Source organism: Perognathus longimembris, chromosome 28 (genome assembly GCF_023159225.1).
Source record: "Perognathus longimembris pacificus isolate PPM17 chromosome 28, ASM2315922v1, whole genome shotgun sequence".
Taxonomy (NCBI): Eukaryota; Metazoa; Chordata; class Mammalia; order Rodentia; family Heteromyidae; genus Perognathus; species Perognathus longimembris.
In genome coordinates, this window is record NC_063188.1 from 75,421,109 (window position 1) to 75,431,941 (window position 10,833).

The following is a 10,833-nucleotide window of genomic DNA, read 5'->3' on the forward strand; positions in this document are numbered from 1 at the left end:
CGTGTATCCGAGGCAGGCACTCTTGCCACTAGGCTATATCCCCAGCCCCTGAACTTTTTTTTTAACCTCAAAGCTAGCACATTACACTACTTGAGCCACAGCTCCACTTTCAGCTCTTTTTGGTGGTTAATTAGCGATAATAGTCTCAAGGACTTCTCGTGCCGAGGCTGGCTTCAAACCATGATCCTCAGATCTCAGCCTCCTGAATACCTAGGATTCCAAGCATGAGCCACTGGCACCTGACCAATGTCTAAATGGATTGTGCTTCAGGATAGACTTTTCATAGCCGTAAATGTTCGGACCCACTCACATGCAGTATTACCAATGTAACTAATGTTATCCAGCCAGAATTTTAAAAATATTGCATTATATATTTGGCTAATATAATGTACATGAATTACATTTAACAGAGATTTGATTTGTATGGTTGGAGTAAGGGAGCAAAGGGAGAATAAAGCTGAACAATTACAAAATAAATAAATAAGAAATTGATATATGTATTCCCTCTACAAAAATAAAGTCAGAGTACTCTTTGTGTAGAAAAAAAGACTAATTTTTCTTTGCTAAACCTAGTTCACTACAGTTCATTCTAGACTAGCTTCTGTATATTTAAATTTTCAGCAGGAAATGGAGGAGATGGATTTCAAGCTGTTGGCAATTTTTGCCTGTTGCTATGAGTTCCATAAGAGCATGTATAAACAAGTATAAATAAGTTTTCCATGTGATGAAACTTTTGGCCATGGATCAGACTAGGCATTTGGTCATTCACCAAGTAAACAAGTTTTCCATGAGAGCGGGGTGCCTATAATCCTAGCTCTTCAAGAGGGTGAAATTTGAGGATCACGGTTCAAAGCCAGTCTGGGCAGGAAAATCCAGGAGACTCATAAAAAATTAACTACCAAGGGCTGGGAATATGGCTTAGTGGTAGAGTGCTTGCCTTCCATGCAGGAAGCCCTGGGTTTGATTCCTCAGCACCACATAAACAGAAAAATACAGAAGTGACTCTGTGGCTCAAGTGGTAGAGTTCTATCCTTGAGCAAAAAAGAAATCAGGGACAGTGCTCAGGCTCTGAGTTCAAGCCCCAGGACTGGCAAAAAGAATAACCACTAAAAGGTCAGCAGTGAAGCTGTGGCTCAAGTGGTAGAACACTAGCCTTGAGCAAAAATGCTTAGGGACTGCAGGTAGGCATGCCCCCAGGACTGGTTCAATCCCTCCTTACCCCCCTTGTATCCCCCACCAACAGCAACAAAAAGGGTATTCCATGAGAGGCAACCACATCTAATCTCCTTCCTTCTCTTGTAAAAGCAGGGTGAGTAGTCATAACTGCATTTATATGGGGATCCTCAAAATATGGTACTGACCTGCAAAAATATATATTTCTCTTTTTTCAAGTTGAATATCCTTTATGCAAAATGCATGGGACTAAAATATTTTTAATTTAATTTTATCATCATGGTGATGTATAGAGGAATGACAGTTACATAGGCAAGGAAGTGAGTGCATTTCTTTTCAAACCTGTTACCTCCTCCATCATTTTTCTTTTGGCAGTGTTGAGTTTTTGTTTAAAGGCATTTTGAAGTAGACTAGAATCATCCTATGGATGCAGCCTTGACCTATGAGAAACTATGTTAGTGTTTCTTCAAGTCTTCATAGAACAATGTTGAGGCCTTAATTGAGAATTTCACTACATGAATTTTCTTTTCCTATTGTAATAATTTACCATAAAATATAGGGCTTGAGCAGTGTATACTTTTTCTAGCAATGCAGCATCTTATTTCATCATCATATTACCTTGTGTCTCTGTAGCCACATACCCTCTGTCTCCTTTTCAAAAGAACACTTGTGATTATATCATTATATTTATATGTAATATATATGTATTGCATTATATACGCCATAATATGTATGTATTATATATCTTATTTAGGACCCATCTGAGTAACCTAATTTTCTCCTCTTAAGACTGTATCTGCAAGAAGCAATTAGAACCCCAAACCGACCAGACCAGAATAGGACATCCCACTGACACATTGTGATCAAAACAGGATCAATAGAGTCCAAGGAAAGAATCCTTAAAGCTTTTAGGGAGAAGAAAACAATCACATATAAAGGAAAAGCTATCAGAATTACCCCAGACTTCTCAGCAGAGACCATGAAAGCAAGGAGAGCGTGGAATGAGGTGTACCAAACCCTAAATAAAAATAACTACCAACCAAGAATAGTGTACCCAGCTAAACTCTCATTTATAGCAGAAGGTCAAATAAAAGTATTTCACGGTAAGGAAAAACTGAAACAATATATCTCCACCAAACCAGCTTTGCAGAAAATCCTGAAAGATGTACTGTACAGGGAAAATAATCAAGATCCCAATACAGACAGAGAAATGAACCCTAAATAGAAAACCAGAATATTGGATCAAGAAATGGGAAGACACAGCTTTTAACAAGATAGATATAATGAAAGAAACAAACGATCATCTCTCAATCCTAACTCTCAACATTAATGGACTTAATTCTCCAATCAAATGACATAGGCTCATAAGTTGGATCAAAAATCAAGATCCATCTTTCTGCTGCCTTCAAGAGACACACCTATCCAGCAAAAGTAAACATCTTCTAAAAGTGAAAGGCTGGAATAAAATCTATCAACCAAATGGCCCCCATAAGCAGGCAGGTGTTGCCATCCTAGTATCAGATAAAATTGACTTCAAATTAAAAACGGTAAGAAGAGACAAAGAAGGTTACTACATCCTAATAAAGGGATCTCTCCTACAGGAGGACATAACCATCCTAAATATCTACACACCAAATACAGGAGCACCCAACTTCATCAAACAAACACTACTGACTCTAAAAACACACATAGACCCAAAAACATTGATAGTGGGGGACTTTAACACTCCACTATCACCTCTGGACATATCAACATGCCAAAAAATGAACAAAGAAACCACAGAACTAAACAACTGCATAGACCAACTAGACGTAACTGACATCTACAGAATATTCCACCCAGCAACAACAGAATACACATTCTTTTCAGCAGCACATGGAACATTCTCCAAAATAGATCACATCTTAGGGCACAAAGAAAATCTGTACAAATTCAGAAGTATCAAAACTATTCCCTACTGGCTGGGGATATGGCCTAGTGGCAAGAGTGCTTGCGTCGTATACATGAGGCCCTGGGTTCGATTCCCCAGCACCACATATACAGAAAATGGCTAGAAGTGGTGCTGTGGCTCAAGTGCTAGACTTGAGCAAAAAGAAGCCAGGAACAGTCCTCAGGCCCTGAGTCCAAGCCCCAGGACTGGCCAAAAAAACAAACAACAAAAAAAAAAAAACAAAAAAAAAACACATTCCCTGCATTCTCTCAGAACACAGTGGAATAAAAGTAGAGCTCAACTCAAACAGCCACTGCAGAAAATCCTACAATTCATGGAGACTAAGCAACACACTGCTGAACCATCAGTGGGTCTTTGAAGAAATTAAAACAGAAATTCAAATGTTTGTGGAATTCAACCAAGATGAGGACACAAAGTACCAGCTCCTTTGGGACACAGCAAAGGCAGTACTCAGAGGAAAATTTTTTATCTCTGAGTGCCTTCACCAACAAACTGGAAAAACAGAAACTCAACAACTTAAGGAAGCACCTTAATCTCCTCAAAAGAGAAAGCAAGCCAAACCCCAAGTCAATAGACGGAAGCAAATAATTAAAATCAAATCAGAATTAAATCAGAGACAAAAAAAACCATCGAAAGAATCAACAAAACAAAGAGTTGGTTCTTTGAAAAAATCAACAAGATAGACAGACTCCTAGCAAACCTGACCAAAAAACGAAGGCAACACACCCAAATAAACAAGATAAGAGATGAAACAGGTACCATCACCACAGAAACAATCAAAAGTCAGAACACAATAAGGGACTATTTTGCAAACGTTTATGCTAACAAATTGGAGAACTTGGAAGACATGGATCATTTCCTAGAAAAAAAATTGATATCCCCAAACTCAACCAGGAAGATTTAAACCTTCTAAACAGACCCATATCCAGCATTGAAATAGAAATGGCAATAAGTGAACTCCGATCCAAGAAAAGCCCAGGTCCAGACAAATTCACAGCAGAATTTTACAAGGCCTTCAAAACAGAACTCACACCAATATTTCTCAAACTCTTCAATGAAATTGAAAGAGAACGTTCACTACCGGACACATTCTATGAAGCCAGTATAACCCTCATTCCCAAACCAGGCAGGGACTCATCACGGAAAAAGAACTATAGATCGATTTCCTTGATGAACATAGATGCAATAATTCTCAACAAAATGCTGGCCAATTGACTTCAACAGGTCATCAAAAAAATTATGCACCATGATCAAACTGGATTTAATGTTGATTGCAAAGGGATGCAAAGTTGGTTCAATATACACAAGTCAATTATTGTAATCCACCATATCAACCAGAGCAAGGTAAAGAATCACAAGGTTATATCCCTAGATGCAGAAAAGGCGTTCGATAAAATCCAGCACCCATTTATGCTAAAAGCCCTGGAAAAACTGGGATGCCAGGGAACATTCCTGAATATAATCAAGGCAGTTTATGACAAACCAACAGCAACTATAACTCTAAATGGTGAAAAACTAAAGCCATTCCCTTTAAAATCAGGAGCAAGAGAGGGATGTCCACTCTCTCCCCTCATTTTCAACATAGTACTAGAATTCCTAGCCACCAAGTAGGCAAGAAGATAATATAAAGGGAATCCAAATAGGAAAACATGAAATTAAACTTTCTCTCTTCGCAGATGACATGATCCTATACCTAAAGAACCCCATAGACTCTACCTCCAAGCTACTAGAGCTGATCCAAAACTTTGGCAAAGTTGCAGGATATAAAATAAACCCTCAAAAATCAATGGCATTTCTATATGCTAATGACCCGGACGCTGAGGCTGAAATCAGGAAAGCAACTCCTTTTGTAATAACCTCAAAATACACAAAATACTTAGGAATAACCTTAACCAAAGAAGTGAAAGACCTCTACAATGAGAACTTTAAAAACATGAAAAAATGCAATTAAGGCAGAACTAAGGAAATGGAAAAACCTCCCAAGCTCCTGGATTGGGAGGATTAATATAGTCAAAATGGCAATATTTCCAAAGGTTATCTACAAAACCAATGCAATACCCATTAATATCCCAAAACCATTTTTAATGAAATAGAGGAAGCAATCCAGACATTCATATGGAACAATAAAAGACCCAGAATAGCACAAACAATCCTAAGCAGAAAGAACAGTGCTGGAGGAATTACAATACCCAACTTCAAGCTGCATTATAAAGCTATAGTAATAAAGACAGCTTGGTATTGGTACCAGAACACGCCTGAGGACCAATGGAACAGAATTGAAGACCCAGAAATGAACCCACAGAACTATGCCTACTTAATCTTTGATGAAGGAGCTAAAACAATAGTATGGAAGAAAGATAGCCTCTTTAACAAATGGTGCTGGCAAAACTGGCTCAACACATGCAACAAACTAAAACTAGATCCTTATATATCACCCTGTACCAAAATCAATTCCAAATGGGTCAAAGACCTCGAAATCAAAACAGACACCCTGAAAATACTAAAGGAAGGAGTAGGAGAAACACTTGGGCTCCTTGGCACAGGAAGGAACTTCCTTAACAAAGACCCAGAAAGGCTACAAATCAAAGAAAGGTTGGGCAAATTGGACTGCATCAAACTGCAGAGCTTCTGCAGGGCAAAGGACATAGCTCACAAGATAAACAGAAAGTCCACAGATTGGGAGAAGATCTTTACCGGCCATTCAATGGACAAAGGCCTCATATCTAAAACATATGCAGAACTAAAAAAATTACCTTCTTCCAAAACAAAACCACAAAGAACCAATAGTCCCCTCAACAAGTGGGCTAAAGACTTACAAAGAGACTTCTCTGATGAGGAAATGAGAATGGCCAAGAGACATATGAAAAAGTGCTCTACATCACTGGCCATAAACGAAATGAAAATCAAAACAACATTGAGATTCCATTTCACCCCAGTAAGAATGTCCTATATCAAAACTAACAATAACAATTGTTGGAGGGGATGTGGCTAAAAGGGAACCCTACTTCATTGTTGGTGGGAATGTAAACTGGTTCAACCACTCTGGCAAGCAGTATGGAGATTCCTCAGAAGGCTAAATATAGAACTCCCCTATGACCCAGCAGCCCCACTTTTGGGTATCTATCCTAAAGACCACAAACAAATTCACAGTAAAGCCACCAGCACAACCATATTCATCACAGCACAATTTGTCATAGCTAGAATCTGGAACCAACCCAGATGCCCCTCAATAGACGAATGGATCAGGAAAATGTGGTACATATACACAATGGAATTTTATGCCTCTATCAGAAAGAATGACATTGCCCTATTTGTAAGGAAATGGAAGGACTTGGAAAAAATTATACTAAGTGAAGTGAGCCAGACCCAAAGAAACATGAACTCTATGGTCTCCCTCATAGGGAATAATTAGCATAGGTTTAGGCAAGTCACAGCAGAGGATCACAAGCGCCCAACAACTATACCCTTATGAACACATAAGATGATGCTAAGTGAAATGAACTCCATGTTATGGAAACGATTGTTATATCACTGTTGTAACTACTTTCAATGTGCTATGTGTAACTGTTGCTTCTATTATTGATGATCTTCTTGTATCCCCTTCCTGTGGTTGTACCTACACTATCTGTGTATTTTATCTGAGTATATTGGAAACCATGTATACTGGTATTAGAACTAGGATAGTGAAAGGGAATACCAAAATCGAGAGACACAGGGTGAAAAAAGACAAACAACTGCAAAAGCAATACTTGGCAAAACTGTTGTAAATGAACTGAATAACTCATGGGGGGAAAGATAAAGGGGGAGGGGGGATGGGCGAATGAGGGATGAGGTAACAAGCAGTACAAGAAATGTATCCAATGCCTAACATATGAAACTGTAACCTCTCTGTACATCAGTTAGATAATAAAAATGTAAAGAAAAAAGACTCTGTATCCTTTCTATAAAGTCGTTATTGCAAGATAAATCAGAATTCACAGTCTCTAAGCATTAGACCCAAATATCTTTTGAGGGCTATTGTTTCATCTAAGCCATGACACATGAGGATTTTTAGTATAGGTTGTGTCAACTATCAGCATGAAACCTAGTAGGTCAACTCCTATAGTATGGAATATACAATTTTATTATTCATTTTTGTTGGTCATGGGGCTTGAACTCAGGGCCTGGGTGCTGTCCCTGAGCATTTTCACTCAAGGCTACCACTCTACCGTTTTCAGCCACAGCTCCACTTCTGGTTTTCTGGTGGTTAATTGGAAATAATAGTCTCATAGACTTTTCTGCCCAGGCTGGCAGACACCGCAATCCTCAGAACTCAGCCTCCTAAGTAGCTAGGATTACAAGTGTGAGCCACCAGACCCTGGCTTCAGTTTTATTATTCTTAAAGGTCAAAATTTTGGGAATGGCCAACCTGAAAGATGAGTTGAAGTACACTAAGCATGAGAATGAGTTTGCAGAAATCCAAATAAAGATGATTACTCAGGGAGAAACATTTTAGTTTTCTAGAGTTAGTGTTCCTGAAATAGTGTCCAGGGTTTTATAGTCAACCAAACCAAGCCAAACAACAAAAACAAGTTACAATAAACTGGATGCCAAATTTTCATTGTTGACAAATTTTCATTGTCATCAACCACTTATACACTCCAGATAAGAATTGTAATTCAAAGGAAAAAGCCTTTAATGCACTTGTTTGTTATTTGTATGGATTCAAGAAGTTTGAAAAAACTGTCTATTTTAGGTCAGAATGACCTAAGTGACTGTATTTTCATGTCTTATGTTTTCCTTGCAGGTTCATATCTCATGTTTTTTCCTGACTAGAGAGTTCTGTGACCAGTTTTGTGTGTAACATTTTACATTAATTTCTCCTTTCTTTTTGAAGATTTTTCTGGAAAGCAACAATTGGGTGGAGGCTTTGAATGTTTAACTACTGAAGGCCCATGGTGCAAAGAAGGCTCATTCCTAGGTAGTCATGCTCAACATAGAAAAAAAAGAGAACATCATAGTTATGACCCTGGGGCTGAGTCACATACAGCAACACTGGGGCTCATAAGTGTATGGGACTTCAGTTATGCTAGTACAGTAAATTTATGAAACTAAAGTCACTGGGTCATCATCATAGCTTCTGTTTTCCCTATTGTTCTCACACATGGAGAGAGACAAAATAGTATCAACTTTTACAAAGCCAAAACTAAAACAAATTAAGATACTTACCCTTCATAAACCTTGGAATCCATGTCTGAAAAGGACATAATCTTGAGGATAACTATAAAAAACATTGAATTTGAATCAGGTTCGAGAGATAGAAAGGATGGAGTGCCATTTAGAGATTTGACAAACTTAAATAAGTTTTTAGCTGGACTGACTAATAATTATTTATTGTTACAGTGAGAAGATTGATTCTAGCACAATCTATCACTGCAGAAAGCTAATATATAATGTTAAAGCTATGCAATTATCAAGAGCTACACAATTTCAGTAGCCAAGAGAACTTTAATTGAACCCTGATAGCCCTGGAAGCAGATCTAGAAAGTCTAACAATGATTTTGAAAAACATTCAAGTCATATTTTGATTCTAGACAAAGTCAATTTTGAACAATGATCCCTGTAGTCTTCAGGTTCCTGCCTAATTGTTAGGGTTAACTCCTCTAGGGAAGTCATATTCCTGGAAATTCAAACAATGGTTATGTACAGCAGTGATTCTCAGGCAGCAAAGCTCTGTAGACCTTCAGCTTAAGGCTGATACTGTACCTCTTGAACTATAGTTCTTTTTTTGACCTTTTAGTTAAATGAAGGTACAGATATGGCCAGGCACATGAGCACACAGCTGCTGCTCCTGCTGGTATGTGGGGCCTTATGTGGAGCTCAGCCCAGGACTCCCCCAGTCAAGACTTATCCTCTCCATGTCTGCACCACAAGGAAAAGCCAGGCCCTAAAGACAAGTTGCATGATCAGTGCAGCCTCTGGAAGAATTCCTATTGTACCACCAACACCAGCTAGGAAGCATATAAGGAGGTGTGCTAAGATGACACCTACCTGCAAATGGCACCTCATCCAGGTCACCTATCTATATGAGTACTCCCCTAACTTGGGGCCCTGGACCCAGCTGTTGAACCATAGTTGGTGCAAGGAGCAGATCCTTGATGTACCCCTGTTCAAGGAGGACTGTCAGCATTGGTGGGAGGACTGTCATACCTCCTTTACTTTCAAGAGCAACTGGCACAAAGGCTGAAACTGGACCTCAGGATATAACCAGTGCCCTGTAGGAGTTACCTGCCACTCCTTCCACTTGTACTTCCCTGTGCCTGTTGCTCTGTGTGAGGAGCTGTGGACCCACTCCTACAAATTGAGCTACTACAGCAGGGGAAGCAGCTGCTGCATCCAGATGTGGTTTGATCCAGCCCATGGCAGCCCCAATGAGGGGGTGTCCAGGTTCTATGCTGAGGTCATGAGTGGGGCTGATCTCCCGGGGGCCTGGCCTTTCCTGATAAGCCTGGCCCTAGCACTGCTCTGGCTGCTCACCTGAGTTCCCTGTACCCTGGGTGCCCTGCATAGCTCCCCAATCCCCAGCTCTTCTGTTCCTGCTCCATGGTGGGAAATCCAACAGCAGTTTGAATAAACCAGAAACTCAAAAAAAACCCAACAATGGTTATACTCATATTTAGAAAGGCTTTCATCTGGATTGTCTTCTATTATTTATAAGGCTCTTGTGAGACTATGACATTGAAGAGAACATTGGGCAATGTGCTGGAAAATTGTGAAAGTCTTAGTTAAGCATTATAAAAGACAAGGGTGGGCTGTGTCTTGAGATCCTGACCTTGGGTGCAGTCCTGGTGCACCAGTGCTCAATAAAATTATTTTTCACTCCGGAAAATAAAAGACAAAGGTTAAAGAATGCAATAGTGATGCTCACTAGACACTATGTTGGAAATGAACTTTACAACTTGGGAGGGGAGGGAGGTCAGGGGAGAAAGTGGGAAAAAATAAAGGAGGGGTAATACTGTTCTAAAAGAACTGTACTCATTATCTTACTTATGTAACAGTAACTCCTTTCTACATCACCTTTACATAAAGTTAAAAAAAATGTTGGAAGTGGTGCTGTGGCTCAACATGGTAGAGCACTAGCCTTGAGCTGAAGTGCTCAGGGACAGTGCCTAGGTGCATAGTTCAAGTCCCACCACCGACCAAAAAAAAGAATTATAAAAGTCATTGTTGAGGCAGACCCTGGTGCATATTAGTCCTAGCTCCTCAGGAAGCAGAGATCTGAGGATTAGAATACCAAGCCAACCGAGGCAGAAGAAAACCCACGAGACACTTCCCTCCAATCAACCACCAAGAAACCAAAAGTGGAGTTGTGGCTCAAGTGGTAGAGTACCAGCCTTGACTCAAAAAGCTAAGGGACAGAGCCCATGCCCAGAGGTCAAGTCCCAGAATCAGCACCAAAAACTAAATAAAGACATAAATTAAAAACATTGTTCTCTCACATGCCACAAGTTCATGCATTTATCAGCCCAGGGACACATTTGAATCCACATGAAAAGAAACTGAAACAGATCACATAACTGACTATATCTAGTGTTGAAGTTTAAAGATGTAAATGTTGGTAAAAATATTTTTAATATTTTAAAACAAGAGGTTATTGTTTGGAATAGCCCATGAAATACAAGTTCATTTTGTCAGTTTTGCAAGTGAGCATGAACATAATATGGGTCCCC

The 10,833-nt window shown here is 39.4% G+C and overlaps 1 pseudogene; it reads left to right on the top strand.

Moving 5' to 3' along the window:
- The first annotated feature begins 8,079 nt into the window (after nucleotides 1-8,079).
- Nucleotides 8,080-10,068, top strand: LOC125343549 (annotated as a pseudogene).
- Nucleotides 10,069-10,833: the final 765 nt, after the last annotated feature.